Source organism: Enhydra lutris, unplaced genomic scaffold (assembly GCF_002288905.1).
Source record: "Enhydra lutris kenyoni isolate GAN:26980312 unplaced genomic scaffold, ASM228890v2 scaffoldscaffold11, whole genome shotgun sequence".
Classification (NCBI taxonomy): Eukaryota; Metazoa; Chordata; class Mammalia; order Carnivora; family Mustelidae; genus Enhydra; species Enhydra lutris.
In genome coordinates this window covers 183818-193785 of record NW_019154095.1, presented here as the reverse complement: position 1 = coordinate 193785, position 9968 = coordinate 183818, and positions in this window count along the sequence as shown.

The window sequence follows — 9968 nt, the reverse complement described above, 5'->3', positions numbered from 1 at the left end:
GCCATCGAGTTCAAGCTGCCAATGTTTGAAAGCATTTCAGGGAGAAACCACTCTTTTTTTTTTTTTTTAAGATTTTATTTATTTATTTATTTATATTTCTTTTCAGCGTAACAGAATTCATTGTTTCTGCACCACACCCAGTGCTCCATGCAATCCGTGCCCTCCTTAATACCGACCACCAGGCTCCCCCAACCTCCCACCCCCCGCCCCTTCAAAACCCTCAGATTGTTTTTCAGAGTCCACAGTCTCTCATGGTTCACCTCCCCTTCCAATTTCCCTCAACTCCCTTCTCTCCATCTCCCCCTGTCTTCCATGCTATTTGTTATGCTCCACAAATAAGTGAAACCATATGGTAATTGACTCTCTCTGCTTGACTTATTTCACTCAGCATCATCTCTTCCAGTCCTGTCCATGTTGATACAAAAGTTGGGTATTCATCCTTTCTGATGGAGGCTTAATACTCCATAGTGTATATGGACCACATCTTCCTTCTCCATTCGTCCGTTGAAGGGCATCTTGGTTCTTTCCACAGGTTTGGCGACCGTGGCCATTGCTGCTATGAATATTGGGGTACAGATGGTCCTTCTTTTCACTCCATCTGTATCTTTGGGGTAAATACCCAGTAGTGCAATTGCAGGGTCATAGGGAAGCTCTATTTTTCATTTTTTGAGGAATCTCCACACTGTTCTCCAAAGTGACTGCACCAACTCGCATTCCTATCAACAGTGTAAGAGGGTTCCCCTTTCTCCACATCCCCTCCAACGCATGTTGTTTCCTGTCTTGCTAATTTTGGCCATTCTAACTGGTGTAAGGTGGTTTCTCAATGTGGTTTTAATTTGAAGGGGAGAAACCACTCTTGACTGTGGTGATATGTAGGTTTGGGAGCCGAAGCTGAGCCCCACAGCCCACAAGGTTGCTGACAGACAGAAGTTAGGTAACAAGGAAGGGGCAACAGGCACCCACAGGCTGAGCCCAATTGTCAGGGACCCACTGGGTATGCATCAGCAGAGGCTGGCTGAGAGGTGTCTGACCAGGCAGCCCAGGCCCGAGGGAACACAAGGAACTGAAAAGGCAAATAGGAGGGAGGGCAATCTTGGGCACCGGAGCAGGCTACGGATGGACCCCTCTGACCTCCGCACAGACCCCAGGGAGCTCTGTTCGAGAAGCCCAGGGACGCATGAAGCCCCCAGTTTCAACAGGATCTGTTTGTATCCAGTCTGAAGCTGCTGCCTTGGAAGAATTTGAGACTGTAAGCGCCCTCTACCCTGGGTGGTGCAGTTTGGGTCGTTGGTCGGAGCCCAATATTCCACCACGGGCTTGGCCAACAAAGTTGTGGGGGTGGGTAGGTGAATGAGGAGGGCTGACTGCACACTCAAGGGCTGCTCAGGCCGAGGGGGAAGCCTGGACTTGGAACAGGAAATTGTACATAGAACTCTGGCCCCAGAATGTGCTTCGGACCTCAGCAGGCCACCATGGGCCCGATTGGCAAGGTGTCTTGGCAACTAGCAAACGTGTATGCATGGTTGGAGGCCATTGGTGGGGGCTGACTGCACAGATGTGGCTGCCGTGGGCCCGGGATGGCCTGGATCTTGAGAAACAGCCATGAGCAGCGCCCAGGGGTGGCTGTAAGTTCCTGGCGGGCTGTGGCATCTGCAGAAGCCACACTCTGTTCTAACAACTGCATGTACCACCCCTGAAGGCCGAGCTGGAGCAGTCTGGGCTGGCTTGACAGGGAGAGACTGGAGGGATGCTCAGGCTGCCCTCCAGAGAGGCACTTCATCTTAGCTGGAGAAACCTGGGACCCTTCAAGCAGCCAGTCCACCTGGGGAGGGGCAACCTGCCACTTGAGATTGTTTTCATGTGGGCTCCCGATGCCATTCTGATGCTCTGGAGTTGACCTGGAGCCCCATAGGACAGGAGGCCATGGTGGGCTGGTGGGCTGGCACGGTGCAGGTCAGGGTGCCAGGGTCCTGGAACAGGGCAGTTGTAGGAAGAGGCTGTGTCCCAGGTGTGTCTACTCTGTGCATCCCTGAAGTCAGTCTCAGTGGAAGTCTTGGCTGACACAGAGGTGCATATTGCCACTGGAGGCTGAGCTAGAAGCAGTGGCACACCCTTGTCAGCTCTGGTCTGGAGGCAGCCCGGCTGGTGTATCTTTCACAAAAGACCCCCGGAGCCTGGATTGCTGGTAAAGCTGGCAGTCCCATCAGGCAGGCAGGCAGGCTCGATGGGGACTGAGTGCTCCCACTCTGTTTTTTTTTTTTAAGATTTTATTTATTTGACAGAGAGATCACAAGTAGGCAGAGAAAGGGGGGGCGGGGTGGGGGGAAAGCAGCCCCCCCGCTGAGCAGAGAGCCTGATTCGGGACTCTATCCCAGGACCCTGAGATCATGACCTGAGCCGAAGGCAGAGGCTTAACCCACTGAGCCACCCAGGCGCCCCTGCTCCCACTTTTAAGCTGCCTCCTCGGAAACATTCTCAGGGGTGGGCTCCCTCTGCCCAGGAGGCTCTGTTGGTGGTCGAGATGTGAGCAGAGTTCCGCAGGCAGAGAGACACCCGGTCTCCTCAGCGCAGGTCAAGGTGGGGCTCGGCATGCAGAGGCAGGGACTAGCAGAGGGCACGTGTGCAGCGGGGTTGGCTCTTGTGCATGGGTGTTGGGCTCTCCAAGTCCTCTGCTTAATTCCCAGCTCTGTTACACAAAGGAGCCTGTTCCCTGCATCCTCCCTGTCCCCCAAGGTAAAGCTGGAGGAACATGGACTGCCTTGGCCAAACAGTGCCCATGTGGCTGTCGGGGTACCCTTTGCAAAGACACGCCTGGGAACCTTGATTCCTGTAGCCCTGGGATACCATCAGGTACACAGCCAATTGTGGGGACTACTGTTGACTCAGAAACATTTTGTGGGGGAGGGCGCCCTCCGCCCTGGAGGGTGTTCAGGTGTTTTGAGATCCACTGGAGGCCCAGAAGCCTGGAGGGCCCTGGCTGGCCCCGCTGCCCTTAGTGGCCAGGAGGTGGGGTGCAGTAGAAGTCGGGGGCACTGTGAGAATTGCACAATGTAGGGGATCCCAAGCCCAAGGGGCCAGGCAGGTGTTGTGAGTGGGTAGGAAGTGTGAGGGTAGCAAGCATCTGCCTCATTTTCATCATTGAATCTTGCTCTGAGGGTAGAGCTGGAGGAATCTGGTGAGCCCTCACCCCCACCCTGGGCAAGTCTGTTGGGGGACCCACCAGACAACAGATCTCGGAGAGCCTTGGCTGTTTGGTAATCCCTGTCCCCATCAAGCATGCAGTCCAAGAGGCGTCTGTCTCCAGCCAATTTCAAGCTGCCACCTTTGAAAGAATTGTGGGGAGTAAGGTGTCTGAACTGGGGATACGGGGGTCCGGGGGAGCTGGCTGGATTCCAGCAGGCCAAGAGGAAATCAGAAAGACTCCTGGATGCCTTTCACATATGGGCCTGCTGGACCTTACGCTCCTGTGCACATGGTCCTTAAATAGATGGGGCAGGCTAGGGCCTTTTCTAGGGACTCGTTTAAGTAGAACTGGCTTCCTTTCAGCAAGTTTATCTCGGTGTGAAGGGTAAGTTGTATCCCCAGAGAGAGAGAGAGGTCCATGTCCTGACCTCAGGACCTCATTCGGAAGGACCTTTGCAGATGTAAGCGAGTAATAGGAGCCATTAGAGCGTCCCTAATCCTGCATGACTTGTGTCCTTATAGAAAGAGGAGGGGCATAGACACGGGAAAAGCCATGCAAAGACAGACAGTGATGGAAGAGGCACCTCCATGCCCAGGGGATTCCTGGAGCCTCCAGAAGCTGTGGTCCCTGCGTTGGGGGCCTGGGGGTGGGGTGGGGGGAGCAGACTGTTCATGGTTCCTGTGTGGTGAGGGGTGGGGCGGCGGGTGGTTTCTTGTGCCCTGCGTGGTGGATGGTGCTGTGTCTCCTGCATGGCGGTGGTCTCAGAAGGTTCCACATCCCTTGCGTGGCGGGGGGGGGGGGGGGGGGGGGGGGGGATGGTTCTGTGACCCCTGCATGGCTAGTGGGGGAGGGGTCCCAGATGGTTCCGTGTCCCCTGCATGGCCGTGGGGAGCAGCTCCCGCGGGACCCTCAGCAGCAAGCTGGTTCCACAGGAGACCGCAGGCGCTGAGCCCCCGCCCCTGTGTGGCCAACACAGCCTTCTTCTTGGGCCTTGGGTGGGGCAGGGCAGCCCTCCAGATCTGACCATAGTGCAGGTTACTCCGCCCACCGTGTGCGGTGCGGCTGTGAGTCACAGTTACTGCGGTGGAAGCACGTGGGGTGAACACGGATTGGGCTGGACATGGGAGTGAAGGTGGGACACTGGCCTGAGGGTGGGTGACGGTGAAAACATGGTGCTCAGGCGAGAAGCCAGACCCAGACGGCCACGTGTCTGTGGTCCCGGGGCTGGGGGTTTCTGCAATCACTGTGGGAACATTGGCCACTCGTGAGGGTGTGGCACAGCCCTGAGGTTCGTGTTTCCAGTGAGGCAGGTGTATGGCGTGTGAAGTCGGCGTCCCTGCAGGTGCTGGGTGGGAAACAAACAGCTCGGGGAGCTGGGAGTGGGGCTGGCATGTCTGACCACGTGCCCTGACCGGTCCGCACCGACTCTCCTCGCCACCCAGCAGAAGGGGTGTGGACCAGAGCAGCCCTTCTTTCTCTTCCAGGGGTGGACAGCGTTGAGCTGTGTGCCAGCGACCAGGGCAGCAGCGTGGTGTACGGAGTGATGGAGAAGCTCGGCCCCTGGCTGTGCTCTCTGAGTCCTGAGCCCAGGGTTCAGCGCATGGGGTCTTCCTCCTGGGCATCGCTGCCCTGTGTCCCTCAGGGGAGGGGGTTCTGCGTCCGGCCTGGGGCTTGAAGCAGACCCGCATTAGGATTTTCCTTGTAGAAACCATGCCACTTCTGCTAGTTTGTTGGGAAGAACACCTTTTTAAAAGTAAAGAACTTTACACTTTACGTATTACAAATTATTTTGTGTATGTGGAAATATAAAATGGTAATTACAAAGCCATCATCCAGATCATGAAACAGCACAGAGATTAAGTGCCCAGGAGCACATTGCCCTGGTCAGAACCTCCTCCCCGCCCCCAGACAACCGTTATTGATTCTGGTGGTGACGGTATTCTGGTGCTCATGGTTGGCTCCACAGATGCGCCCAGAAACAACTTGGCCCAACTCTGTGTGTGCAGGAGACACTAGTGCACTTGGCGTTGTCACCCCCCACCCTTTTTCCAGTTTTTAAAAAATTTAAATTCAGTTAGCCAAGCAATACCACATCATTAGTTTCAGATGTAGTGCTCAGGGATTCATTAATTGCACAGAACACCCGGTGCTCATCCCACACATGCCCTCCTTAATGCCCATCACCCAGTCACCGCATCCCCTCACCCCCTCCCTTCTGAAACCCTCAGTTTGTTTCCCGGAGTCCAGAGTCTCTCATGGTTTGTCTCCCTCTCTGATTTCTTCCCCTTCAGTTCCCCCTCCCTTCCTCTGTGGTCCTCCACGCTATTCCTTACATTCCTCGTAGGAGTGACACCATATGATAATTTTCTTTCTCTGCTTGACTTATTGCACTTAGCTTAATTCCCTCCAGTCCCATCCACAGCAACATATAGTAATAGTCATCCTTTCTGACGGCTGAGTCATATTCCATTGTGCATATGGACCTCATCTCCTTTATCCGCTTGTCTGTTGAAGGGCATCTTGGCTTTTCCCACAGTTTGGCTATTGTGGACATTGCTGCTGTGAGCATCGGGGTGCACGTGCATCTGTATCTTTGGGGTAAATTCCCAGAAGTGCAATTGCTGGGTTGTAGGGTAGCTCTAATTTCAACTTTTTGAGGAACCTCCATGCTGTTTTCCAAAGTGGCTGCACCAACTTGTATCTGCACCAACAGTGTAAGAGGCTTCCCCTTTCTCCACATCCTTTCCAACATTTGTTGTTTCTTGCCTTGTCAATTTTGGCCATTCTAACTGGTGTAAGGTGGTATCTCAATGTGGTTTTGACTTGAATCTCCCTGATGGCTAGTGATGATGAACATTTTTCCATGTGTCTGTTAGTCATTTGTATGTCTTCTTTGGAGAAGTGTCTGTTCATGTTTTCTGCCCATTTCTCTGTCCACTTCTTGACTGGATTGTTATTTTTGGGGTGTTAATTTTGAGAAATTCTTTATTGACCTGAATACCAGCCCTTTATCTGTAATGTCACTTGCAAATATCTTCTCCCATCCCATGGGTTGCCTTTTAGTTTTGTTGATGTTTCCTTTGCTGTGCAGAAGCTTTTTATCCTCATGAAGTACCAATAGTTTATTTTTGCTTTTGTTGCCCTTGCCTTTAGTGACGTGTCTTGAAGTTACTGTGCCCGATGTGGAACAGGTTAGTGCCATATTCTCCTCTAAGATTTGGATGGATTCCTGTCTCACATGAGGTCTTTCTTCCATTTTGAGTCTATCTTTGTGTGTGATGTCAGAGAATGTTCCAGTTTCATTCTTCTGCATGTGGCTGTCTAGTTTTCCCAGCACCATTTGTTGAAGAGACTGTCTTTTTTCAACTGAATATTCTTTCCTGCTTTGTCGAAGTTGGCCATAGAGTTGAGGGTCCATATCTGGGCTCTCTATTCCGTTCCACTGATCTACATGTCTGTCTTTGTGTCAGTACCATGTTGTGTTGGGTGATCACAGCTTTGTAATAGAGCTTGAAATCAGCCAGTGTGATGCTCCCAATGTTTTGTTTTGTTTTTCAACATTCCCATGGTGATTTGGTGTCTTTTCTGATTCCATACAAATTTTAGGATTGTTTGTTCCAGCTCTGTGAAAAATGCTAATGATATTTTGATAGGGATTTCATTGAAAATGTAGATTGCTCTGGGCAGCATAGACATTTTAACAATGTTTATTCTTCTGACCCATGAGGATGGAATGTTTTTCCATTTCTTTTTGTCTTCCTCCGTTTCTTTCATAAGTTCTGTAGTTTCTAGAGTAAAGGTCCTTGACCTTTTTGGTTAGGTTTATTCCAAAGTATCTAATGGTTTTTGGTGCAGTTGTGAATGAGATTGATTCCTTAATTTCTCTTTCTTCAGTCACATTGTTAGTGTATAGAAACACAGCTGATTTCTGTGAATTGATTTTGTATTCTTCCATGTTGCTGAATTGCTGTATGAGTTCTAGTAACTTGGGGGTGGAGTCTTTTGGGTTTTCCACACAAAGTATCATGTCATCTGGGAAGAGAGAGAGTTTGACTTCTTCTTTGCCGATTTGAATGTCTTTTATTTCTTTTTGTTTTCTGATTGCTGAGGCTAGGACTTCTAGTACTATGTTGAACAATAGTGATGAGAGTGGGCATCCTTGTATTTGACCTTAGGGGAAGGCTTTCAGGTTTTCCCTATTAATAATATTGGCTGTGGGCCTTCTATAGATGGCTTTTATGATACTGAGGTATGTTCCCTCTATTCCTACAATCTGAAGAGTATTAATCAGGAAAGGATGCTGTATTTTGTCAAATGCTTTCTCTGCATTGATTGAGAGGATCATATGGTTCTTGCCTTTTCTCTTATTGATGTGTTTTATCACATTGATTTCCGAATATTGAACCACCCTTGCATCCCAGGAACAAATCCCACGTGTTGTGGTGAATCATCCTTTTAATGTACTGTTGGATCCTATTGGCTAGGATCTTGTTGAGTATTTTTGTATCCATGTTCATCACGAATATTGCTCTGTAATTCTCCTTTTGGTGGGGTCTTTGCCTGGTTTTGGGGCTAGGGTAATACTGGCCTCATAGAACGAGTTTGGAAGTTTTCCTTCTATTTCTATATTTTTTAAAGAATTTGTTTATTTGAAAGACAATTGGAGAAAGACAACTATCATATGATCTCCCTGATATGAGGGAGTGGAGATGCAACATGGGGGATTAAGGGGGTAGGAGAAGAGTAAATGAAACAAGATGGGATTGGGAGGGAGACAAACCATAAGTGACTCTTAATCTCACAAAACAAACTGAGGGTTGCTGGGGGGAGGGGGGGCGGGAGAGGTGGGGTGGGGTTATGGACATTGGGGAGGGTATGTGCTATGGTGAGTGCTGTGAAGTGTGTAAACCTGGCGATTCACAGACCTGTACCCCTGGGGATAAAAATATATGTTTATAAAAAAAAAAAGACTTTATTTATTTGAAAGACAGAGATCACAAGCAGGCAAAGAGGCAGGCAGAGAGAGAGGAAGGGAAGCAGGCTCCCTGCCAAGCAGAGAGCCCAATGCGGGGCTCAATCTCAGGACCCTGGGATCATGACCTGAGCCGAAGGCAGAGGCTTTAACCCACCGAGCCACCCAGGAGCTCCTATTTCTATTTTTTGAAACAGCTTTAGTAGAATAAGTATTATTTCTTCTTTAAATGTTTGGTAGAATTCCCCTGGAAGCCATCTGGCTCTGGACTCTTGCTTTTTGGGAGGTTTTTGATGACTGCTTCAATCTCCTTACTGGTTATGGGTCTATTCAGATTGCCTGTTTCTTCCTGGTTCAGTCTTGGTAGTTTATAAGTGTCCAGGAATGCATCCATTTCTTCTAGATTGCTTTATTTGTTGGCATATAGTTGCTGGTAATAATTTCTATGAATTGTTTCTATTTCCTTGGTGTTAGTCCTGATCTTTCCCCTTTCATTCATGATTTTATTAATTTGGTCCTTTTCCTTTTCTTTTGTATAAATCTGGCCAGTGGTTTATTGATCTTATTCTTTCAAAGAACCAGCTCCTAGTTTTGTTGCTCTGTTCTACTGTTTTTGTAGTATCTATTTCATTGATTCTGCTGTGATCTTTACTATTTCTCTTCTCTAGCTCGGTTTCGGTCTTGTTTGCTCTTCTTTCTCCAGGCACTTTAGGTGTAAGTTTAGCTTGTGCATTCAGAATTTTTCTAATTTTTTGAGAGAGGTTTGGATTTCCCTCTTAGGATTATCTTTGCTATATCCCATAGGTTTTGGACTGATGTGGTTTCATTCTCATTAGATTCAATGAATTGTTTAAGTTCTTCTTTAATTTCCTCATTGACCCAATCATTCTTGAGCAGGACACCCTTTAACTTCCAAGTGTTTGAATTCCTTCCAAATTTCTTCTTGTGGTTGAGTTCTAGGTTCATAGCATTGTGGTCTGAAAATATGCAGGGGGAAAATCTCAATCATTTGGTATCAGTTGAGACCTGATACCAAGTGTATGGTCTATTCTGGAGAAAGTTCCATTTACACTCAAGAAAAACAAATATTCTTTGTTTTAGGATGGAACACTCTGAATATGTCTGTGAAGTCCATCTGGTCTTGTGTGTCATTCAAAGCCTTATTTCTTTGATGATCTGCTGGGATGATCGGTCCATTGCTAAGAGTGGAGTGTTGGGTCTCCTACTATTAATGTATTATTAACATGTTTATTTTGGTTATTAATTGGTTTGTATAACTGTCTGCTTCCATGTTGGGGGCATATTTACAATTGTTTACTCTTCTTGTTGAACAGACCCTTTAAGTGTGATATAGTATCCTTCTACATCTCCTACTACAGTCTTTCGTTTAAAAATCTTTCTTGCCTGATATGAGAATTGCTACCCCATCTTTCTTTTGAGGTCCATTAGCATGGTAAATTGTTCTCCATCCCCTTATTTTCCATCTGGAGATGTTCTTGGATTCAAAATGAATCTCTTGTAGACAACATATGGATGGATCCTGCTTTCTTTCTTTCTTTTTTTTTTTTTTAAATCCAGTCTGCAACCCTGTGTCTTTTCATGGGCGCATTCAATCCATTTACATTCAGAGTAACTACTGAAAGATAGGAATTTAGTGCTATTGTATTGCTTGCAAAATCCCTATATCTATAGATTTTCTAGATATCTCTGGTCTATGTGACTCTTGGGGTCTCTCTTCACTTACAGAATCCCCCTTAGTATTTCTTGCGGGGCTGTCTTGGTGGTCACATATTCATTCCGTTTCTGCCTGTC